The sequence below is a fragment of the Schistocerca americana genome, chromosome 4 (assembly GCF_021461395.2).
Source record: "Schistocerca americana isolate TAMUIC-IGC-003095 chromosome 4, iqSchAmer2.1, whole genome shotgun sequence".
Taxonomy (NCBI): Eukaryota; Metazoa; Arthropoda; class Insecta; order Orthoptera; family Acrididae; genus Schistocerca; species Schistocerca americana.
Genome location: NC_060122.1, coordinates 824,132,704 through 824,139,893, shown reverse-complemented (window position 1 = coordinate 824,139,893; position 7,190 = coordinate 824,132,704). Strand labels below are relative to the sequence as shown.

Here is a 7,190-nt window from a genome sequence, read left to right as displayed (position 1 = left end):
CAAGCACAATTTTTGCCCCTCACTTGAACCATTCATTATGCCACTCATTTATAACATTGTCCCAAAACAGTGGGGATATAAATGTAACAGAATAGCACATGAACCTACAGTTACCTGTAAGGTGCCACCAAGGTTGTCTATGAGCTCATTTCTTTGGCTCTTCAGGTACCCAAAAGTACAGTACCCACTTCCCATGTGTCTGTAGGTGTAGTGTGGTATCCTGGATAGAGTGAATATGATTCTCTGCTGGACACATGGACACAACGGCTTGATTAACACTCAGAAAAACTGAGAAATGAAGTAATCTCACTGTCAGTCAGCTCTTACCTCCTTCAGTCTACTCAAGAGATGTGTTGTTTATATGGAGGGAAGATGAGAGGCAGGAGGGTGGCGGTGGTGGTGGTGGTGGTGGTGGGAGGAATTGATAAAATTCTTGGGAAATATGAAGTCTGTTTATAAATAATAGTTTATATGGAGGGAAGATGAGAGGTGGGTGGGGGAGGGGATCGGGAGGAATTGATGAAATTATCGGGAAATATGAACTCTGTTCATAAATAATTTGAGAATAAAGTAACAATTCACCAAATAGTTTAAATTCACTATGTTGTTGAGAGGAATATCTTTTGGATGAATGTTTTTTTTTATGTGCTTACTGATGACTATACGTCTCAACTATTCAGTGAGTTACTACCTTTACTCCTTAAATTATTTATATTCCACCAAGAACTTTCGATTATCACAGACATGAACTGACAAGAATACCAAAGTCAACATGGGACAAGAAAGGCATATATTCGTCTTGTTTGTACTCATGCTGTGCTTGGTATTATTTTCTACATACCTTCACTGATACATTATAATAATGTACATAAATAATCTGGATTTGAAGAGGCTAGATACAGGCATGTCTACCACTAAAATAGTTCATAGTGGAAACAAAATTTTTGGTAGGGGAGGTGCAGGGACAGGCAGGGAGGAAAATGTCTAGATAATGTGTTTCAAACTCAAACCTAATATTATACACATGACAGAGATGTAACGTATCATGTACACATGTATTTTACATTTAAGACACAGGACACATCAGTATAGACATGTCTGTGAATTAAATAGCTTTTCATTACATCTTTATGTATACTTTATACAAACAATTACAAAATATTAATCATGCTGTGTTACATAAATATTATTACAGACAGTAATAAAATTTTACATAAACAACAGTAGCCTTATAAGAGTACTTCAAATGGGGAGTTTAATATAAATATTATATCTAAAGCATTGAAGTCTATCAAAATCAGATAAATCGTAATATAAAAGAATATATTATAAGAAAAAAACATGGATAAATCATGGCATGGAGTTACTCAGATTCACAAAGCCAAAACAGTACAATATGGGACATTTATGTTTAATAAAATTTTGTAATGTTGATTTCAACAACAGGGTGCAAAGCACTTTTTTTGTACATAACGCAAATGTGTGCAAAAGTGTGTGGGTTTGAACAAAGCTTGAGTAACACTAAATTTATACAATAGGATGAGAAGTGAAAAATTATTAGAAGAAAACAAAATCCTGCCCCCTGTCTGTTTAACAATGAAAAAACACCATCTGGATCACTCAGTACATTTTTATTTTTACTTCGATTACTGGTTTTGACCTAGCGTACAGATCATCTTCAGATTCAAAACTCTGTTTGATATAATGAAAAAACACTACCTGGATCACTCAGTATATTTTTATTTATACTTTGATTACTGGTTTTGACCTAGTGTACAGATCATGTTCAGATCCAAAACCAATGCTGGAAAGTATAGTTTGGCCACAAGAATAAGCAGGCCTTTTTGTCTTAAAGGCGAGTATTACAAGAGCTCCTAGAGCAGAACATGTGACAAATGTGGGTTTGGTCATGAACGGTGCAGTTCTTCTTACAATAAAAGTAGATATAGGAAATCAGAGATCAGATTAGTTTGTCAGAAGCCAATAAGTTTGGCAAGGATGTATCCTCAATCCAATGATATTCGCCATGTACCTAGATATTTAGGGAAATACAAAATCTGTAGAACAGAAAAGGTCTTCATGTCAGCAGCTTGTGACATAATATCATGAATGAATTGAAGAACTGAGAAATGAAAGTGAATGTGTTTCATAGCACCAGATACGATGAGAGGTGATTGAATCAAGTAAGTGTTATTATTTCTGAAGATGATGCAGTCGAAATACTGACAAGGCACAAAAACGCTGGACACAGACACAACCATACAGAACATTTTAATGAGTTCATGCACGCTTCATTCTAACAAGATATATGTCAGGTTATAAGTAATAAAATTATGGAAGTATACATTCAAACTCTACAAAATACGATAACAATTTGCTCTATTGTTACCACCCGGAAGCCAAGAAGTGTGATTACACCCTAGAAAAACAAAAGTAAATCTGTCAGTAACTCACAGACAACAAACTGACTGACTTTCAAGCAGGTAGGAAACTTACGCCAGATTTTACGAAGGAAAGATGAAAAACTTAAGCAATTCTGATTCACTGCAGCCATAGGTTCAGTTAGAACCCTACACTAAACGGCAATGTTGTGATCTGTCAGTCCTCATACAGTATTTTTAATAATGACTTCTTGTATTATTAGTTTCCTGAGAAATCAAACAAAATAAAAATGACTGCTTTATATAGAACATTATATACTATAAACCAGGACACACATATGCTTTCATGTCAGTATATGAAACCAATGAATACATATAAAAAGGTGACAGAATAGTGAAATAGGCAGGATGTACACTGAGACATCAAATTATTATATTTTACCTGTCCAGTATTTGACTCTGTTTACCGTTTCACATACAAACAGTTTAAATGAGTGTTTAAGTACTCTGGTAGGCAACAACAGAAACCAAGAAATTTTTTTACACCACATGTTTTTAACATATACATAGTTGTCCATGTTCCCTGTATGAGAAGAAACACACTATGGGGATGCAATACATAACTCATGACAAAATCAATTACTCAGTTTAGAGCTGTTGTTTGGTTCTGCTCCAAGCTACATGTGAATATAATTTATTATCTAGTACTATGGTATGTGAAGTTAATATTATTTTCAAGGGCCAAAATATAAATGATAACAAAAACATGTCAACAAAAAACAAAAACAAATTGAATTCGAAACTCAAAATATAGGCAATGTAATAACTATTCCAGATATGTGTTGCAAGCAATCCAACATTCGTTACACTCTACTAGGAACACGTGAATCTCAGATAACTGTGACTTTGCAGTCAGTGGCAAAGAGGTAGGCAGTATCTAACACTAGTGTAATGCTGGCCATGAACTAAATCTAAAATATTTTACTCATTGATAGCCAACTGGAGAAATGACATTTTTTCAAAGGTGACATTTATGATGGCATTGCAGATAATTTTCTGAAAGATAATATTCTTTTCTGTGAATAGAGTTCCTTCAAAACTGATTTTTAGAATGTGCACATTAACGAATACTCTGCCATTTGCTAAGCCACAAGTTTTTCTGCTGTATTTAAAGGGTACACCATGAAAACAATTAAATCATATAAAATAACAATATCACATGAAAGTATTTTCTTGGTATCAGTATTTAATCTAGAACTTCATTGAAATGCCCACATCTCTCCATATAAAAATGACATCAGCTCCAATAAGTAACTTTAGTGACCGTGGTATCTTTACTGCCTCTCTCTGTCATTATCTATATTTCTTTTAATTAGTTTCTGTCGTATATAAAAAATGAAATTTAACCTGTACATAGCTTTTACATGGGGCACACAGTTATGTAGATAAAATGGCACAGTCACTGGCTCTGAAATGGTTAGGAAGCTAAATTTGAAGCAGATACACAAATTTTTGTTAAAATGGTATTATAATATAAATGATTAAATCAATACCAAGATTACAAGACTGATGATGATTAAGCCATTTGTATACCATGGACACCTTGGTGTCACACTTTCAAAAGTGGAACACAAAATAATTTTCAAATTTTCTGTTTTGGTACTCCAACAATATACAGCTGTATTGCATACTTAAAACCAATGTTTTTTCAATTGTTGATTACAAAATATTTATTTATAAAGGCAAACTCTGTAACTTTTGATAAGTATCATTCCAGTAAAAAGTCACATCACCACTGGTGTGAACAGTGACAATGTAGTAAGTTTCTAATATGTACTTCCGATGTTCACAATAAACTGTAATTCTCTTTGCAATGACCAAGAATGATACTGACTGCATTCATTGTACTCCACCTACAAAGGGTAAAACTGCACTGGCATAACCACTTTGATCAAAAATATTGTCTTATTAAAACTGACCTCCTTTATCAAACAATATGCCACACATTTAAACAAATTTTTTGAGAGAGATTTTAAAGATAGCAATGACTATATGATACTAACACATATAACAGGCAAAAAACAGCATCAAGGAAGAAAGTAGACAAGAAATGGTTATAACACATATAAAAATGTTTATACAAATGATTATCAACAGTGTATGGGAATCAACGTGACGACTTGCATGTTTCTTAGCATTTAAGTAAAAGAAATATCCCACAATTTTAAGGTTTAGGAAACCCAAAACAGGGTATTGTGCCTGAGTTACAGAATTAACAAACCACATATTTGATCACAAACAAAATGATATTCAATTTTTCAGTTTTTATTATTGTACAAACTTTATGTAAGAAATAATTATACACAAATGAAAGATTTTTTATAAAAATAATGCACATATCTTAAATATATGATCAGTCATACAAAGAAGACACTGCTATGGTAGATCCAGCATGGATGATGTCCACAGTGCTCTCAGCCTAAACAGAAACAAAAGTGAGTCACTTAATATAGCACATAAATAATGTTTTCTATTTTATGGAACAGCTATTACAAAGCTACTAGCCTTTGCTAATTGGTACATGATTATTCTGATTATCATCCTATAAGATGCAGTCACTGTATGAAGAGTGTCTTTTTAATAAACTATACGAATTGACTGAATACAAAATGTGACTGAGTGCAGTACCCAACTTGCTTAAGCATGTGCACATTCTGCAAACATGAAAAGCCAAAATCTCTCATAATATCACTGCCCTCTCCCCCCCCTCCCCCCCCTCCCCCCCCCCCCCCCTCTCTCTCTCTCTCTCTCTCTCTCTCTCTCTCTCTCTCTCTCTCTCTCTCTCTCTGAATATGATTTACAATGGCTGTGGGAAAAAAATCCTCTCACATGTGAATTATGGCCAATGATTTTAAATGTCAGGGTAGAAGGCCATAGGCCATGATGTAGCTGAAATTCAGTATGTCACATATGTTGTCCTTCTGCATTGCAACAAGAGTGGCAGGGTTAGCATTAAACCAGTTAACCCTTTCGCGGGCCATGCGGGATATACTTCCCACTAAATGTATTTCTGTATAGTGTTTAAGGGAATATGTCTTACCACTTCTATCTTGTGGCGGTACACTGCACCAGGTGTATGAAAACTGCTACAACAATCAGTTTTTGTTTGTCGTGGGATCACTACTGTTGTTGGAACACATTGCTTTGTTTCTGCAATATACATTATTGAGACCTCTATCACCTCACACCTTTATTGTGCGATAAAGTTTCAAGGATTGTTTTCCAATGTGGTAAGTAAACTTTAATATCGGTAACAAATATTTTTTAAATAAAGTAAAAGAAAACATAAAATAAAAACAGAAAACACTATTCATTATTTTTTTTACATGTAATGGCAACACACAACAACTCACAATAGGAAAGTGGAAAATCCAATTACCATCACAATTTTAATACATCACAAAGGTGCCATGGTGATATACACTATGTGATCAAAAGTATCCAGACACCCCCAAAAACATATGTTTTTCATATTAGGAGCATTTTGCTCCCACCTATGCCAGATACTCCATATCAGCGACCTCAGTAGTCATTAGACGTCATGAGAGAGCAGAATGGGTCACTCTGCAAAACTCACACACTTCGAACGTGGTCAGGTGATTGCTTGTCACTTGTGTCATACATCTGTATGTGAGATTCCCACACTCCTCAGCACCTCTAGGTCCAATGTTTCTGATGTGATAGTGAAGTGGAAACATGAAGGGACATGTACAGCACAAAAGTGTACAGGCCGACCTCGTCTGTTGACCGACAAGAGACCGCTGACAGTTGAAGAGGGTCGTAAAGTGTAAGAAGAAGACATCTATCCAGACCATCACACAGAAATTCCAAACTGCATCTGGACCCACTGCAAGTACTATGACAGTTAAGCGGGAGGTGAGAAAACTTGGATTTCAGGGTCGAGAGGCTGCTCATAAACCACAAATCACACCGGTAAATGCCAAATGATGCCTTGCTTGGTGTAAGTAGCATACACAATGTGTGGGTATGGCAAATGCCCGGTGAACATCATCTGCCAGCATATGTAGTGCCAACAGTAAAATTCGGAGGCAGTGGTGTTATGATGTGGTTGTGTTTTTCATGGAGGGAGCTTGCACCCCTTGTTGTTTTGTGTGGCACTATCACAGCACAGGCCTACATCGATGTTTTAAGCACCTTCTTGCTTCCCACTGTTGAAAAGCAATTCGGGGATGGTAATTGCATCTTTCAACAAGATCGGGCACCTGTTCATAATGGACGGCCTGTGACGGAATGGTTAAACGACAATAACATTCCTGTAATGGACTGGCTGGCACAGAGTCCTGACCTGAACCCTATAGAACACCTTTGGGATGTTTTGGAATGCCGACTTTGTGTCAGGCCTCACCGACCAACAACATTGATACCTCTCCTCAGTGCAGCACTCTGTGAAGAATAGGCTGCCATTCCCCTAGAAACCTTCCAGCACCTGATTGAACGTATGCCTGTGAGAGTGGATGCTGTCATCAAGGCTAAGGGTGGGCCAACACCATATTGAATTCCTGCACTAATGATGGAGGGCACCATGAACTTGTAAGTCATTTTCAGCCAGGTATCCGAATACTTTTGATCACGTAGTGTATGTACCACCACAGTTTTTGGTCCTACAACACAGCAATAAAATTATCAAAAAATAAGTAGTCAGTTGATCAGTTCTAACAGGATAGCAAGAAAAAAGAAAAAAAAAACACAACATTATCTTCGCTGAGTTGCTACACAAAATGTGCCTGT

General features: G+C 36.1%; 1 protein-coding gene across 1 annotated transcript in view; it reads right to left on the bottom strand.

Annotated features, from left to right (window-relative positions):
• Window positions 1-1,036: 1,036 nt before the first annotated feature.
• The window catches only part of LOC124612275 (autophagy-related protein 2 homolog A), a 492,429-nt gene continuing 486,275 nt past the window's right edge, over window positions 1,037-7,190 (bottom strand). The window contains exon 37 of the mRNA XM_047140377.1: window positions 1,037-4,860. The gene's annotated coding sequence lies outside the window, so the exon portion shown is untranslated. The remainder of the gene's footprint in view (window positions 4,861-7,190) is intronic.